Source organism: Aethalodelphis obliquidens, unplaced genomic scaffold (assembly GCF_003676395.1).
Source record: "Aethalodelphis obliquidens isolate GAN/ISIS:26980383/991018 unplaced genomic scaffold, ASM367639v1 scaffold80, whole genome shotgun sequence".
Taxonomy (NCBI): Eukaryota; Metazoa; Chordata; class Mammalia; order Artiodactyla; family Delphinidae; genus Aethalodelphis; species Aethalodelphis obliquidens.
In genome coordinates this window covers 2,034,134-2,052,735 of record NW_020838024.1, presented here as the reverse complement: position 1 = coordinate 2,052,735, position 18,602 = coordinate 2,034,134, and the positions used below count along the sequence as shown (strand labels likewise).

Genomic DNA, 18,602 nt, shown 5'->3' with positions numbered 1-18,602 from the left:
TGTTTTGTTTATAAAGGGTAATGGAAACAATTCTATTTTTTATTTTTAAAGTGAAAAATCACCTCATATTAATTCACTGTAATCATTCTTTATTAAAATTTATCCTTTGTTTTTTAGATTATCAAAGTACATACAATTTTAATGTAAGATCAATCTATTTCTGCCAACTTGATCATTTTATAATGTGCCTATTAGAGACTAATTTCAGCTTTCAATAAAAATGGAATTATTAAGAAATGGTTTACTGTTACATCTAGTGAGTAATTCATCATGGCCCTAGGTACTATTTTCTTTGGTTTTCCATCTTAGGTTATAATACCAAGACATTTCCACTTTTATATTTCTACTTGAATTGCTTCTGCTTAATGGTTAATAAACTTTGCTTTGTTCTGATCCACCTAAGTTTCACCACCTATAGCAGAAAGAAAACCAATGTTAGTTTGCGTATTTTACTCATTTAGTTTTTAACATGTTTTTAAAGAATTCTCTTTTATGCTACACATTCTTCGCAAGGCTGCCCTTAACTTAAGCGTAAGTGTTTCCTTTCAGATCGCTTCCTGCAACGTAATTTTGACAGAATTGTCACCCTATCCACATCTGATACATTGGTAGCCTTCTTAGCCTTCTACTTGGCTTTTTGGTAGACTGAACAGCTGCCACAACAAACTCACAACAGGAAGTCATGTGGTCTTTCTTTACACTCCTATCTTTCAGGACTGACTTGGCTCCCTCTGCTGGTTAGTAATATAATTCCTTTCTTAGTTCAATAGGGTACATATTTGTATTGGTGAAGTATTTGGGGTGAATAAGCTTTGGTTCAATAATTGAGTTTGAGATTCTCATGTCAGTTCTCTAGAAAATTTTGTGTTTAGCTGAGGTTTTAATCAAACTAGGCCTTAAACATCTATAATCAAAAGGGAGCTGGTATCATATGTCTGAAAAAAAACCTTTCATTAATGCTCACCAACATTACAATACTGAAATCTATACTGAAATAAGGTGAAATGGTAATGAAATGTTTAACTTTTTCAAAATGTCTAAATTTTATTAAAACATTTCAGTATAACATAATTCTCATTTTCTGTTTGGTAGGTAGTTTTCATCCCACTGATCACACTATATTGCCTCCCTTTTAATTCTATACACAATTCTCTCATTTTAAAATTTCCCTTTTAAATTCTGCACACAGTTTTAAGTACATTTATTTAAATACACAGATGAGCTAGATGGCAAATGAAAGTTAACTATTTACTTAAAGTTAAGAAATTATTATTTACTTTGGCCAGAGAGAAAAACCTTATTGAAAGTTTGTTATTTTTCAGGAGTTTCATTTTCAGGGAATAACTTGTTCGTATGATAATCACTTTGTGAAGGTAGCAGTTTGCTTTGCACTCCTATGACTAGTTAATATCTGTTTTGAGATTGAAGGGAAGGTAGGAAGAAGCAGAAAAACATTTTTTGCGTTTTATTTATTATTCTACTGTATTGGGCATCTGAGATTAGAAAATGCGCTACAACAAATCAGTAAGAAAATAGTTATGGACCTAAACACACCAAATTTAGCTCCACTAGGAAAATAATTCCTTCTCACAACTTCAACCAAATTTGATGTTTCCATTGATACATAGTTTATTACCTACCTCTTACCTTAAGATCACCTTTCTGTAACCAATATCAAACTTCTCTAAAATATCCTAGTGCCTCCTCTAAAATTCCTCACTATTTCATAGGCAATCAGAACTTTCTAGCATTTTTCTTTTTCATTTTCTAAGGGGGGAAGTAAAGGAAAATCTGAACGGTAGATAAAACGCTACTTTTTCTGGCCTATACCCAGAATAAAAAATATATTTTACAAGGTAACCCGGCACATGCACACACATAAATGGAATGAATGTTTATAAATACAGACTTTACCATGTGTGATATACTCTTAGATTTTCTATTCTTTCCTCTATTTCAAATAAAAAACGCTAGTCTCAACCCACTGAATTTATTTCATGACCCATAATGGTACATGACCCAGTTTTAAAACACTGGTCTAGAGGAGGTGCTTTGAAATGTGCATCATAAGCACTCCCTTCATACCTATTTTAGATGTTAAGTTTTTAATGGATTTTGTATTTTTCCTTCATTGATAAAATCTTTTTTTAAACAGTGTTGTTCCAGATTAGTTTAGTATTAAAATGCGTGTAGAGTTTAATTCTCTGGTTCACATTCAGCATATGCATAGGTTCCATTAAGATGAGGCTTTCATGATGATTTAATGACCCTAAATAATTTTATATTGAATTTATATTTCAGAAGTGCACTTTTTGAGGGCCCTACAGTAATGCAATGCACAGTGAAACTTGCAATGTAGTATAACACAGAACTAGTCACTTTGATCCAGGAACATAAGTCATAGCTACACAAAAATATAAACAACAATATAGGAAAGTCACAGGATTATAAATGGATAGCATGAATAATAAAATCTATGAATTTAGAGAAAATCCTTAATTAGAGGCGAGAAGGATTCATGAAAAGACAAAGCCTGTTCTCCAAGGCCAACATGAACTAAGTCATTTAGGGGAAAAACAATTCATTTCTATCATCTTAACAAAAATCGATAAGATATGCTGAATAACCTTCATAAACACTATCACAAATTTGATAAAGGTATTTACTTTGAGAACTTGAAATAGAAACATTTACAGACTATTTGATATTTTTGTAGCTCACCCTCAAATCAACATCTATAATTCTTTGTCAAAGTTTAAGATAAAAACATTCCTAAAAGTAACTTTAATTATCCGATATGTGAAATAATTTTGGTAGTTTGAAATAATCTATGAAACGTATATACACTACATGTCTATTTTTTCAAAATCTGTTCCTGTAAGTTAATTTTATCACTAACAAATGATAAAACTGGTAGAAAAAATGAGAAGAAAATTATTTTCTAAAATTTTTTATTCCTATCATTTTATGGCAAATTGTATTTATCTTAAAGAAAAATATTTTCAATAAAAATAATTCATAATTTGCCAATTGTACCAATTCCTGTTGATGACATTCAGTAGTTAATACTTAAAATCCATTTTAAAATATTTTATTAAATCTTTTGCCATTTATTGATCAAGAATACATACAGGAATATCCAGGAATCTCCTTGGCAAATAAAATGAGTAGTGCAACCCAGTTCTTAAAGCAAGGAGGCAATATTAGGTCAGATTAAAGGTTTACTGGGCTACCCTACAAACTAAGAATTGATACATCAATGATCTAACAATGAAACATAAGCCCACCATAAATCAACTGATTTTGGACATAAAGGTTTTAAAATGTAAGAGCAAAATAAATAGATGGTGGTGAGGAAAATAATTATTAAGCAAAAAGACCCCCAAAAAACAAACACCAAGAAACAATGAAATAGAGAAAACACTAAGATTATATTAATAGTCTACACAAGATCTCAACTTGGATACTTAAATTTAGGCAAGCAAAACACTTGATTTAATGGAGAAATATCCTGATATGCACTGAAACAATTTCATTAATTCTATGATTTGGAAAAAAATTGGTATAAACTATGTACAAGTTAAAACACTTAAAGGCAGGGACCCTGTCTATTTTTAATTCACTAATGTTTAGGAGGTGCCTATTGTAAAGCTAATTATAGCACCTAGTTAAGTCCTTAATAAATGAGAGAAGAAACTAAAAAATATCTAAAATTTTAAATTAAATGCTACAATAATGCCAAGAATTTCGTTACCTGGACATGCAAAATTATCAGCTTACCAGTAACATTTAAGGAAGTATATAAGAAGATAATGGTGCTTCTCTAAGCAAACTGAAATATTAGTATTTTGAAAATGAACAAAAAACATATTCTAAACCATCTATATATTAAAGCTATTCTTTAAGATTAAAAGGTACACTTATAATGAACAAGCAGATTTACTAATCAGTGTCTAATTAATTGTATTAATGGTTATAAAATACCTTTTCTTGTCCAAAAATTCCATACATGAAATATGATTATTTGTAATATCACTGCCAAAGGCTTATAGCATAGTTGTTAGTTTCCTGGCATTTGTATTTTAATTTAAAAGCCCTGTTTATCCAACCACTAGAAAATAAAAATTCTCAATTTGTTTCAGTTTTCAAAAATCATTTATCAATTAATTTATTGGTATACCTGGTGCTTATCATAAAGTAAGTAAATGTAAATGAACAGCAAACTAAGAGGTGGATTAAAATATCCACACTAAGCCTGACCTCAGCATTCACTGAACCTTTTCTTCAGAAGGAAACTGTAAAAATAAATCTCCCTAGCGTTGGCTTTGCTTGACAGCATAATTGAGTAGTAACCAAAGTAGCCATATGTGGTCCTTTAAGCCTCAGAAACACAGCACCTTTTGAATCTTTGTGCTGGGCACACATTTTGTGCCCGATAGATACTTGCTGAATGAACTTTTACAGTAGTGCTGGGTTTGTGCTAAACCAACCAAATTTTCAGACTTTAATTTAGTGATTAAATGATTAAACGATTTTGCAAGAAAGAGGACAGACTGGATGAAGAACGCAGGTTGTCATTCAGGAAGAGAGCAAAGCTAACTGCCCCAAAATGCATACGATTATATAATCCAATAATGCACTGTCCTCTAGCAAGCCCATTTACAGAAACCCCAAAACAAATAATTATCACAGTTTGTGGGCTTCTGGTGTTGTTGTGGACGACTTTCAATGTCTACAAGTAGTACCGTTTCCTAGAACTTTGTAATAAACTTGCATTTTTTTCCCTAGGTTTTTTTTTTCCCCCATAAATCTTTCATAAAGTTCTCTGTAGTGTGTAAGTATATACATATGTAAGGGACAGAGTTCAGAAACTGGTGTATTGTGTGGGTGGGGTCAGGGCCCTTACAATCGTCATTCATTCATTAACCAAATATTAAGCATCTGCTGTGTGTCAGGAATTATTTTCTCCACAAAACAACAGTGGAGAAAAAAAAAAAACCTCGCCCTCCTAGAGCTTACGTTATTCTATTGGTTAAAACAGATAACGAGATAAACATGTAAGATATGTAGAACGCCTGAAGGATAAAAATGGGGAAAAGGTACCGGGAACTAGCAGTTTAAATAGTGGCCACGGAGCCCCGAGGACACAGTTGCGCAAAATCCTGAAGGTGAGGCAGCAAACTCTGTGGTCCTTGGGGAAAGAGCCTGGCCGAAGGAAAAGCCAGGACAGACGTCCTGCCTGCAAGGCGGCCGAGGAAGCCTCCCCCGGCCCCACCGCGCGCACCGCCTTTAGGCCGCGGTCAAGGCTTTGGCTTTTACTCCCAGCTAAACAATGGCAGGGTCTAGAGTCAAGAAGTGACAAGATCTGATTTAGTCCTTCGAGTGATGTGAGGCAAAAGGAATAACCTGTGGGGAAAATTTTCCTATTTAAGCGTACCGGTACATATGCATATATAATTAACATACCATTTAAGTAAACTCATGAAAATATAACACAGATTTCGTCCAGTTTGAGTAAAATTAGCTTACCTATGCACTTTTTACCTGAAGAATAGCCCCCTTTTAATGTACAGAAGTAAACTTAATAGTGACCTGTACGGTAAAGTTATTTCACGTGTTTCAGTCAGAGACTACAGGAGGCTTGGAACTGTACACACAATCACATTTGTACTCCAGCCTTGGCCAGTACCTCACTGTTTCGAACGTAAAGGAAAACGAAGTCTGAAATCGTCTGGCCCCAGGCCCCCCCGCGGCCCGCACTCCGCCGGCTCTCCCCGCGTGCTCGGCTCCACCCACAACTAGAGGGGGGCGCGGACTGGCTCCTCGCTCGAACAGCGTCGCCTATAGGCCCTTCTCCCGACTGCTAGGCAAGAGCCAAAACCACAGGCAACAAAATGCAAGACCAGAAAAGACCACATATTTCCAGAAATATATGCATCACAAACATGGTTCCATTTCAATCCAGCTGAGAATCTTCGTCTCCTCCACGCGTTGCGTTCTCACTCCTCAGAAATAATGCAGAGACTGGCGTAAAGTCTGGCCTCTCAAAAGGAGAGAAAGGTGTACAATACGATACATCCATCCACCCGGCTGCAGGGACACCATTTAAAAAATGCTCGGTCGCCGTCGGATCGCGGGCGTCCTCTACGTGGCCGCCCCGAGCTCGGCTCCCGAGAGCTAAAGACGAACAGTTGGGGCGGCGTGCGCGGGCTGCGAGACGGTCCGGGCCTGAGCGCCCCCCCACGCACGCTACCACCACCGAACTCGGGCCCCGCTCCGGTCGGCCTCCAGGAAAATAAAGACCGGGAAGACCCGGCCCGCCCGTGCCGCAGCGAAAACGCCGCTCCGCAGGATCGACACTAAAAGGCAACATCCACAGCCGCCCTGAGGAGAAAGGCGCAGAGGAGAGCCGCCGCCGCCTTGCTGCCGGCCGCCGCCCGGCCCCGGGTGCGGTGCGGAGTGGAGCGGAGCGGGCAGTGCGGTGCAGCGCAGCCGAAGACGCGAACCGAAGTGGCGGCGGCGGCGCGGCGGTGGCGGAAGTGGAGTGGGGAAGAGGGGGTGGTTGTTAGTGTTTGGCGCCGGCGGAGGGAGTCATTCCTGCAGCTGCACTTCCGGTCGGCATTTTGTTCTGAGAGGGAGAGACGAAACGAGAGAGACACACACACAGGGCTCCTTCCCCCCCCGCCCCCCCCCCCCTCCCTCCGTCGGTACCGACTCACCCGACACCACCAAGCCGCAGGGAGGGACGCCCCCGCCGACTGGAGGATTGGTTCCCGGGCCGGCGGCGATGCCCCCCCGGTAGCTCGGGCCCCCGGTCGGGTGTTTGTGAGTGTTTCTATGTGGGAGAAGGAGGAGGAGGAGGAAGAAGAAGCAGCGATTTGTCTTCTCGGCTGGTCTCCCCCCGGCTCTACATGTTCCCCGCACTGAGGAGACGGAAGAGGAGCCGTAGCCACCCCCCCTCCCGGCCCGGATTATAGTCTCTCGCCACAGCGGCCTCGGCCTCCCCTTGGATTCAGACGCCGATTCGCCCAGGTAAATTCCTGCTCTTTATTTCGGCGGCGGCGGCGGCGGCGCCAGGTCCTCAGCGTCTCTCCTCCTCGCTCCCCTCCCCGCCGTTTCCTTAGCGGCCCCAGGTCTCCTCCACGGGCGAGTCTAGAGTTCGCTCCTCTCTGGTGGCAGCCGCCCTGGGTGGCGGTGGTTTGGTACCCTCTCCCGGCCGGCTCCGGTGGCGGGGACTGGGCTCCTGCCGGGCGGCCGGGGAGGCGTAGGCCCGGCGGAGAGTGCAGGCCGCGGGCCAGCGGAATCTACTTGAGCTCGGGGATTAGGAGAGCTTCGGGCTGAGCGGAGCTACTGCTGGTCGGTGACAGGCCTTGCCCGGGAGAAGAGCCGTAGCTAGTGAGGAGGCGGAAACAATACAACTAACAGCAAATGTGCCTTGACCGTCCCCATATTTACAACTTTCCTGGTCCGGGAGTGGGGAACGTCCCAGTGAAACAAACAACCCCCCTTCTTCCCCCTGTGACCCCATGAAGGGAGGAAGTAGTTTCAGTTAGTGAGACAAATGTAAATACTCAGACACGGATCCAGTGGTAATTCTTTTCCTGTGTAAAACTTGTTTGGACGTTGGAAAGTTAATAAAGACTCATTTTCTTTTTAAAAAGAATTAAGTCGTCCACATGAATATTTCATATAGGAACCCGTAGTGTGGTAGACAACTGCATATGACCCCCACCCATGCAAAGAGCTTTTATGTTGCTGTTTGACAGTGTGTTGCACATGGACTTTTTATTACAAGTATAAAGTACTTGACAGGTTTACCCTGCCACTTTATATTTGTGTGCGTTGTATAAGGACAGTTTTAAACGATTATACATAACACACTTAGGTACTTCCTGATCTAAACGTGTAGAAGCTTAAAAAAGATTTTTTAAATGTTCTGAGAATTGTGCTGAGATACAGGTACAACCAATTTTCTTTAGAAGGATGGAAATTAAGTTATGCTTAAAATCCCTGGGAGGTTAAAAAAAAATGTAGAAGGTGCCATCCTTTCATGTCAGGGCAGATCTTGAGGTCCCAGGATTGTCATTGGCTGTTTGTGCCCATGATGTTTGACTGTGTAATGAGAGAGGTGTCATTTTAATAGGTCAAATGTATCTGTAAATGCTGGAGAAAAAGGTCAGTTCTATCTTAAATTCTAGTTCACAAATAAGTTAAGTGTTTAGGTCTTGCTTATGGAGGCGTTGGTAATGTAGGTTGGCATAAAGGAAAAACCAGTTTAAAAGTCCTCAGCCATACAAGTTGCACAGAAAAATAAATGTACCTGGGTTAGACTGTTTTGATACTTTGTCTCATAGTCACTGAAGGAAACCTTTCATTGCTTAAAATGAAGCAACACTGATCAAAAAAGTCCCTTGTTTTATTAGTGGGTGTTAACATTGGTTCGAATTTTTTGTGTCTCATTGAATTATTATTGTCATTGTAGAAGTAACTTTTCTGAAGGTTGTTCTTGAGTTTGGCCCTCTGCTTAAAATAAATTGTTCCACATTTCCTGCAAACGTATGGATAAATGTTAAAAAGAGTGAAGTTAATATAGCTGTCACGTACGAGGCATGTTTTTAATGCTATAAATCCGTGTAGTAGTCAGTAGCGTGTCCGTGATTTGTATTGGTCAGGGAGCAGTTTGAATTTTAAAAAGCCTGAAGCTCCTGCTGAGCCCCAATCCCGGCCTCCCTCCCTCCCACTAATCTCCCATTCCTGTCTTTGTGCTGCCTGCTCCTGTTAGACACTGTTTGCTACAGGGCCTCAGGCCTACACTGGGTGGGGGGCACGCTAATGGGGGCTGGGGAAGGGGGGGGAGAATACAGAAGGTAGGAACAGTTCACTTCTTAAGCGGAGGATTTGGGGGTGGGAGGCGGGGTAAGGGCTTCAATGTAAATGTTTAAAAGGCCCTTATATGAACCTGCGATTGTCTTTACAACTTAAAATACTGAGACCTATGTCAAGGGATGAACATACTTCTACTAAAGGTAATGGAAAGAGGAGTTCTGCTTGCTTAGTTTTCATCAGCAGGAACAACTTATCTTTAGCGTTTTACATAGTTAAAGGGAGCTTTCTTACACAGATGTTTAAATCAGTATATTAGATATCTATTTATGTGACTGATTTTTTATTGTGACTTGGAATTAAAGTGAATTAGTTCTTATCAGACCCTATTTTCCTAATTCTACATATTTAGTAATCTGTAAGTAATATAGGTTGTGTGATAGCTTTCGTTCAGATACCATAAATATTTCTTTAAATTACATTGAAAATATTTTTTGTTTAGTCCAAACCAATAGATTATTTTTAAAGGAGACATTGTGAAACTTGAGTAAAACCTAAACTTGAACTTTACATTTTTGATAACTTAGTTGGAAGGAATAATTTGTGTTTCCCTAGAGATTAGGAATAGTCTGCTCTACCTCCCCTGTATTGGTCGGGATAGTCACCAGTGGCTAATCTTTTATTTCCTTTTTTTTTTTTTAATTCAGCGAAAGGAAACAACTATAAGTGTTCCAGAAATCTTATAATGCTGGTTATATTATAGGATAAATATTTCATAATATACTTAGAAGAAATTTCAACAGTATGGTTTATTGTTTCTTTTGAGTCTGCAGAGTTACCAGTAACTTATAATAATTACTTGAAAAGAAAGTAGTTTTAAAGTATATCATGAAAGTCTAGTAAATCAAATTAAAGTTGAATAGTAAATAATTACTCTAGTGTTTTGAGATGAGTATATTGGATGCTTCCTTTTGAAAGCCATTCAACAAATTTGTTTACTAAAGTTATTCGAAAGCCTTTTGAACCTGTGCTATGGATCATTATTAATACCGTCCACCTTTAAGAAGAAAAGAGTTATCTTCGAAGAAAGACTATTTCAGATTCTCTTTGGGGATGAAAAGTGAAAGTTTTCAGTATGGTAGTAAGCCTAGTTTTGGTTTTCTGCATAATGATCATTATTAAATTTCAAAAATATTATGAGCAAAGCTGTACCAATTCAAACATGAAGTTTTCTTTATTTGGAGCCAGGCTACCCAACTCAAACATGTATTTTCTAAGGCTTCCTAAACTAATTTCATATTTAATTTTTTGGTACCAATTCATCATCAGACTGCTATAGAAACATTTGAACCCATCTGTGTTATATTTTGACATACTCTTCTATGGTATTTTTACTCTCCCAAAATAAGGTGTAAAAATTAATAATAAAGAGTAAATAAAAACTAAAGAGTTTGTGTTTTACACAGTTTCATTTAACTTTCCGCACTCTGTTGCTTATTAGGAAAAGCATAATTTGTAAGTAATTCTGAAATTTTTTAAATAATGTAAGATTTCAGTTTTATATAAAGTGACTGGGAAGACTGAGGTAAATAAAAATTCTTTTCATAGAAATGTAACTTCAATTCCGTTTATCACATTTATTTGCCATAAAACGAATAGGAAATTACTGACTAGGAACTTTATAGAAGCCTGGTAATTAAGTGTTTAGTTGACATCTTTAATATCCTGAGCATACTAAGTTGGCTTTGGTGGTAATGTATGGTCTTATGTAGCTTTTACAAATCATTTAAAAATATACTTTTTGAACAAAGTTTTTTTCTATTTTTAGCAGATGTCAATAATTATTCTCTGTATTTTTAAGTGAGTCCTTTTTCAGGGTGACCTGAGTTCATTCATAAATATTCTCATTTCCCTGCAAGGTAAATGACCAGCGTGATTTCCATTTTTTGATGAAAAACTCAGAGGCCACATGATTTGTAGAGATTCATGTAGTGACTCAGTGGGAGATTAGGTATTCTCTGACTCTTAGTAGTTTCTTATTAGATTATGTTGCTGTAAGAAACCTGTGAGCTTTGGTCATGAAGCTAGGTATTGCTCAGTGCTGACACTGATACCATTTGTGATTTTTTTCAATTATCTGAGTCCAAGGTGCTTTTCTCATCTCCATAGAGAGATATGATACTTGTCTTTTGGTTGTATTTTCCTGGTATGAAAATAGTACTTTTACATTAGAAATCTTTACCTTGTGTGTATATATTTGGTGTTCAGGTGATTAAGTTTATTTACATATGTCCCTCTTCAGGAGTGTAAGTGAATTAACTGTATGTGTAGTAAATAATGACTCCTTAAAGTTTTATTCTTATTCTGTTTTTTAACTACTAGAGTGGAATTTTAGTGTTTCTAATTGATTTAAATGCGATTTTAAACACCAAGTCTGCAGTCAGTTTTAATGAATTGAGTTTTGTCAGATTGCATTATGTTTTAAGGCAGGTTTCTTTCTATTCCCAAAGTGATATTACTAGGAGAGATCATTTCTTGATACAGCATTGCCAGCTAGGTAAGATTTTGAGGGGTTATTATTTGCCAGGAATTGTGTTAACGTGTGTATGCCCCCCCAATATTACCTCATTTAATTCTTCTAACAGGCTCCTGAAATAGAAACAATTATCATCCACAATTTACAGATGAAGAAACTGAGGCTGAAAATGTCAGAAAACTGTCTATTGTCTTATTAGTATGATCAGTCTGATTTATATTTGTTCTTAAGGACTTAGTATTCCACATTTCTGGTTTTAGTAAATTCTTAATTATTATCCTTTAGTTGCTCAGTTGAATCAATACTTAAAAGTCACGTAGTCAAGGAAATTATGTACTTTAGGCAAAGAACTAAAATAGAATCTAGACTATATATGCTATATATATTAATAATAATTTCAATAATTTTGAAGTCAGCACATCTTTACTGTCTTACATTGTAATTTTGAGTTTGTTAATCTGAATTTTTTACTTCTTTTAAGTTTTTTATATTGAGTTGAAACTGTCAGAGCATCTTTTTAGAAAGGGAAAATTGAGCTTTAGAGTGATTTTATTCATAGAAATGTATATGACCAATTTGTATTGTAGTAGATGAATCTATAAATTAGTATGACTGGTACTTTTTAAAAATTCCAGTATTTATATAGCCAAAGAATGTGGATTGTTTTGACGTTCTCAGCTTGGGAAGTTGTGCACTTATTCCAGAGCTGTTGCCATTACATACACTCTTATGGGGATTCTTTTAGTGAATACCTTTATAGACCTTGAGCTAGTATTTTTTTCTCATTCTTAATGGCATACGTTTATCTTCAGGGGTGAATTTGAATTTTAGAGACAGTAAAAAAGTAATTTAGAACTTAGGAAAGCTAAGATTTAAGATCTTTTTTGTGTCAGGCATTGTGTTGAGTGCCTTACATTTGTAATATGTAATATTATTGAGTGATTCCCATGTGCCAAAAACTGTGCCAGGAGCTTTATATGGATTTTCTCAATTCTTCAAGGTATAGTATGAGTTTGGTTATATTTATTACTCTAAGATATTTGAGAAAACTGAGCTATAGAATGATTAAGTGACTAAGGTCATAACAGCTAACAAGTGGAAGAAAGTGGAGAAAGGACTCTGGAGTTGATGCTTCACCCACCACCCTTAACCACTACACTGTTTATCGTGATTACCTCCCAACTATCCAATGAGGTTAGTGATAATGTTCTTGTTTTACAGACAAGGAAGTTGAAGCTCATCATGTTTAATAACCTGTCCAAGGTGGCAATTCTAGCAGGTGTTAGAGATAGGATCCCAACTCAAGTATGTCTAATTCTAAAACTTCTATTCTTTCCATTCTGCCACTCTGTCTCTTCAAGATTTATAATACTTTTGTTTGGTTTTTTTTTTTGATAAAAAGAGTAGGCTTGATTATAAAGTAGTGAGACTTGTTTTTCTTGTGTGGCTTATAAAGCTATCCTATGGCTTAAAAAGAGGAATTCTAAAGTTTTTTGGTCAGTTATAGCTGATACATTATCTGATTACAGTCTTTTAAAATACACCTTGTTAACTTTACACGATACAAAATGTTCCTATGTACAGATGTGCATTTAAATAGAATATTGATGTTAAATATAATGCATGCTGTATTTTTTGAAAGTGTGGAAAAGCCACTTTATTTTCATAATATTGTGATTCTTGAATTATTTTTTATAAAAACATTAAGCATTAAAAAATATTCTCAAGAATACACTAAATTTTTAACATAATTAATGTAGGTAAATTTTTTTGCCATCTTACGTTTGTGTAACATTTAACATGATATAGCAAAACTCTTAAAAATTTTCTTTTGTATGTATTTGCCTTTTGGCAGAAAGGAAAAACTTTAACAGGATGGAAAAACATGGAATTAGCAACATTGATTAATTTATTTATTTAAATAATTTTGTATACTTTTACCTCTCCTGAGAAATTCAGAAGCTGTGACATAATTTTGAAATACTGGATTCCTTTTCGTTAGAATGAACACATTTGGGTCACTTATACTCTCAATTCTTTAGTCTTGTGCCAATAAAATGCATGTGTACTTCATAAGTACTGTTTTTTAAAAATAGTCATTGATTCTAGATACGTTAAAAACTAACAGTGCTTGAAACACTAATGAATTATTAAAATTCAAACTATAGTTTACTGTAAAAATATTAATATTTATGATGGTATATTTAATTTCTTTATTTACAAACAAACAAGTCCTTGAAATTAGTCCTAGTAAGGAAATAGGAGTTTTTTCAACACTCAGTTTTCTCAACACTGCTACTTGGCAACCCGTTTGGGATTTTATTTTATTTGTTGTTTTGCTTGGTTTTTTCCTATATTTGCTATGTTTTATTTTATTTGGTTTTTTTTTTAATTGAAGTATAGTTGATTTACAATATTGTATTAGTTTTAGGTGTACACCATATTGATTCAGTATTTTTGCAGATTATATTCCATTATAGGTTATTATAAGATAATGGGTATAATTCCCTGTGCTATCCTGTATATCCTTGTTGCTTATCTATTTTAACCCTTTCAGGATTTTAAAATCTGCTTTTAGTTCTCTTTGTCTGATAGGATTGCCAGTTTCTACGTAAAGAAATTGATGATCTGAGTATAGGCTATACATAATTTAGTTTTTCTTTGGTAATGACCAAATTGAAATTTTACATGGGTATATACTGGCCCTAACTCCCATTAAAAAAAAGTACTGTTCTTAAAAAATTGTTGCACATAACATAATCTTTTTCCCAGGGTTCTGCCTATGTCTCAGAAAACTCTTAAGGTTGAAAGTTGAAATGTAATGGCCTAAAAGCTACTGCTATCATTTTTTTCCCTTTGAGAAAAGAATTAAGAATCCAGTATTCATGCTGTAACCTACTCCAGGTTATCCTGAAAGACATATATGCAGTATGCTTTTTATTTAACTCTACTAATATTCTGTTTCCCTTTTCTTATGTATCTCTTTCTCTCTCTGTCAGTGTGCAATCTTTATCTCCCCCCCTAAGCAAATTTTTACACAGCTTGGTGAATATAGGTGATATTTTTAATGTTAATGAAACCTAGAGCAGTTTAAAAGGCCTCAGATTCTGAGATCTTCATAAGTTCAAAATATTGCTGGTGAAAAAGCATTGACACTAACTGTGAAAATATATACTAGGGTAGCATTCTTACTTTGTTCTGGAGGTGTGTTACTTCTCAAAACGTCAGCTCAAGGACCAGAAATTTTTTTTTAAGGAGAAAGAGAAGGCATGGCCTTTTTTGTTTAAGTTTCCCTGGCCATTTAATTTCATAGCATTTGTCAGTTTATTGCTTATACCTCTTGATAAAATAATTTGTTCCTATGTTTTTCAGACATACTAAACCACCAGCTCTATGAGAGCAAGGAGACATTTTCATGTTTATGTCTGTAACACCATCGCAGTGCTTGTCCTGTGCTATAGGTATTCACTACATTTTTGTTGAACTGATTAATTAGAATTAAACTATATGATAGTATTTACATATATCCCAATCAGTACATACATCACATAACTTATGTATTAAAAGAATCAAAGAAAAACTTAAAACAGTTATTTTTTTAGCTGTTAAGATTGTAAAGCATAGGAAGGAGCTTTTGTTTTGCTCCCTTGGGCAGTAGAATTGAGAGTAAGATACTGGGATTTATTGTAAGAGGGAAAGTATCTAAATACTTTGTTTTAAGCTTAAGATTGGTTTATTGTAGTTTTTGTTTTCTTTGCTAATTTAAGTATTATATATAATAACAGTTTAGATAATTAGAAATACATTACAGCACATTAAAAATGCTGTTTAAATATAAGTGATATGGTGACTGAATTTTTTTTAAGTAAGACTTATTGAGGTATAATTTACACTATAAAATTCACTATTGCCGTTGTACAGTTTGATGAGTTTTGACAAACATTATCTTGCAACTGCTGCCTTAATCAAGACATATAATATTTCCATCACCCCCCAAAGTTCCCTTATATCCTTTTGTAATCAGTTTCCTACCCCTAGTCTAGCCCCTGGCAGCCAGATCTAATTTCTGTCCCTGTAGTTGTGTATTTTCTAGAATGTCACGTAAATGGAATCATACTTATATAGGCTTCTGGGTCTGGTTTCTTTCACTTAGCATAAGGCTTTTGAGATCCATCCATGTTGTTGCCTGTATTAGTAGTTTGTTGGTATCTGAATTTTGAAATTGAATTTGATATACTCTTTAACTTTGGTACTACCCTGTCAAAAAATACTTTGAATAGTTTTAGATATTTGTCTCAGATTTTGCAGCTGCTTTATTATTGGACATAATTTTACTTGCCCATGTTTACCCCTCAACTCCAAAAATCTTGTAATTTACATTACTGTTGAGTGGCATGCATTTATACTAGTCAATTCTGTTAGGTTAGCTGCTCTACCAAGTAGGTAAAATAGACATTGCCCTCTTTTTCATCATAATTAAAATAGGTAGCATCGTGTATTTTGAACATACAGCACATAGAAACTGGAACAATGGTGCAGTGATAACTTATCCAGAAATTGAGTTTACACTTTAGTATAAAACTGCTGTTTATACTAAAAATAGAGCATAGGTTATAGTGAAGAACAGTCATCGCTTCTCCTCTAATCCTTAAAGTTAGAGAAGTAGTGCTATTTCCTGAAAGTTGGGGCAGATAATGATGAAAAAGAGTTATTTTGTTTGACCACCTATTTTGTTCCCCCTCCCTCCTCCCTTTTTGAAACCGCTTTCTCTCTTGGGTGCAAGGATATCAGTCTCATTTGTAGACTCTTTGCTAGCTCTTCCATCTCTGCGCACTCCTTAAATATTGGTATTCCCAAGGTGGTTCTTCAACCTTCATTCTGTTCTCTCTTCCTATTGATTTAATCTATTCATTTGACTTATTTTACATGCTGATGACTCACATATCTCTCTCCAGAATATAATTTTCTTCTGAGACAGATCCAGCTGTCTTACCAGGCACCTCCTGATGTCCCATAAATACTATAAATTCAAAAGTAGTGTAGAAGTCTGAACTCATGTGTCAGTTCTTCCCTAACCTTATCCCCTCCCACTCAAAAAGAAAAAGTATTCTTAGAACTATGTGAAGTAGGTTAATGTTCCCATCATTAACTCAAGTTGCCTAAACTAGAAACTTGGTGATAATGCTTGACCCTTCTTCTTTAGTGTATCTCCAAACAAGTTGTTTACCCAGTTGTTCACCCATTCATAGCACGTCCCTGAATATCACTTGAATCCATCCCTCCTTTACAGTTTGATTCTGAGAGTGGGCGTGTACGTGCAGCTTGTTGGATGGAATAATTTATAGCATTTTAGGAAAGATTTAGAGGTAATTGTGAAAGATGTATTTAGTGTTAGGATACTTTTTGCTCATATGCTTGGGCTCTGATATTTAAAATTACGGTGTAACTTTCAGTACCTTTCATGTTTTATAGCTTAAATGTCAATGTTTTCTGTACCCATTTCCATATCTAAAATCCAGAACTTCTTACGTTAGAACCCAGTGTATCAAGTAGAACAGTTTGAACTCAGTCTTCTTTCCATACCTTACTTTTAGAGCACTACATTTCATGGATGTGTACGTTCATTTAAATGCTGCATGTTTATGTGTTCAGGGGCAGAGTCTGAATTGAGAAGAAAATGAGAATGTAGGAGCAAAGGAAGGCTTTTAATTGACTTTCCTGTACTGTGGAAGCAAGTTTACTTGTATAACATTTTCATTTTTATTGCAGGTAACAAAACTAAAGAAGCAAATGCAGTGGGGATATGATACTGTTCAGTTGCTAGGCATGCAAACATTTTTAATGGCAAGAGTCACATATACTGTAGCTGTATTACATGTTTGTGAGTTAGGAGGTTGTTGCTCATGGTTTTGTATAACCTTGCAATGTTTCTTCCTTAGAATAAGAAGTTATCTCCTTATTCCCCAGTTTGAACAGAAGGCTATGCTTAGAGTCACTGATTTAAATAACCCTAAGTATCTCTTGTGAAGGGCATCTTAAAATGTGATGCTACCTTGAAAAATGAAGTAAACATTTTCTTCACTGTATCTAGAATTTATAACTAAAGAAATAATAGGTGCTGTATTTTGTTCTAGTGCTAATTGCCATGTTTTTGAGAAAATGGGATCAATCCAAAGGCTGTTTACAAAAACTGACCAAGAACCTTGCCTAGTTATTGAGTTGTGGTGGCTTGCACATAGTAAGCATTCAACGAACAATTGTTGAATACATGAATTTGAATTATATTTTAGTTTTGAGATATAGGACTGATTGGAGTGACAGCAGATAGGTGGGGCTTGCTAAATATTAAGCAAATTTGATAGAGGAAAGAGAACACTGAGCCCGTAAAAGGTAGGACAGCCTTTAAAGCAAAGAATTGTGTAATTTAACTACTTGTATTTGGATAATTAGGTTTGTTTAGCTGGATAAGAGGAAGATCTATGTACAGAAGTGTTTTTGAATTCTTTCTATTCTTTTATTCCCACTCCAGTTTTGCTTCTGATTTCAAGTATTAGCTCTGGACTTCCATCTTCAGTGGTAAGGGACGATGTAATAGGCTCAGGGATAAAATGACCTGCATAATCCAGATGTGCATATTAGGACATGGGAGGTGTTGGTGGGAAAGGGAGAGATATTATAGTTCTTCAGTCGTTTCCAATTATTCATGGTTTTTCGCTTATGTCAAAGTGCCATTGTCCTCAGTATTGAGATGAGGGGGCCTAAACACTAGAATTTAAAACGACTTAGAGATTACAACATGCTTGTTACTATGCTACCTCGATCTTGAGCCATGTTGCCACCTATGCTAATTATCATATGGTTTTAGTGATTCTGTTTTCAACTAGACGACAGCCACCAAAATTTTAATGTTCTTTATAAAAATTTCATACTTCAGCCATTCTCCATTCCCTTAGTTTTCTTGGGAACCAAAACTACTTATAGTTTGCTGGTATGATAGGTAAGGCTAAATTGTGGGATTTAGAGCTTAAAAAATTTTAAGAATCTCAAAGCGAAAGCTTTTCCCTCTCTTTTTTCCTTTAATTATAGAAGCAGTATGGAAAAAAACTACATGCTATTTGGAAAATAGGAAAAAAAATATAATCTCATATTTTATGTTTTTCCCTGCTATGTTTTTAATAAAAATATTTGTAGAATATAATTATGGTTAAATATGTATTTACGGTATAAATATATGTACCTAGTC

The 18,602-nt window shown here is 36.1% G+C and overlaps 1 protein-coding gene across 4 annotated transcripts in view; it reads left to right on the top strand.

The window, feature by feature from the left end:
* Positions 1-6,615: 6,615 nt before the first annotated feature.
* NIPBL (NIPBL cohesin loading factor) overlaps positions 6,616-18,602 on the top strand; it is a 191,505-nt gene continuing 179,518 nt past the window's right edge. For 3 of the 4 annotated variants that reach the window (XM_027092653.1, XM_027092651.1, XM_027092652.1), the window contains exon 1: positions 6,712-7,032. The gene's annotated coding sequence lies outside the window, so the exon portion shown is untranslated. Of the gene's footprint in view, positions 7,033-18,602 lie in introns of all 4 variants that reach the window. The other variant, XM_027092649.1, reaches the window with a different exon arrangement.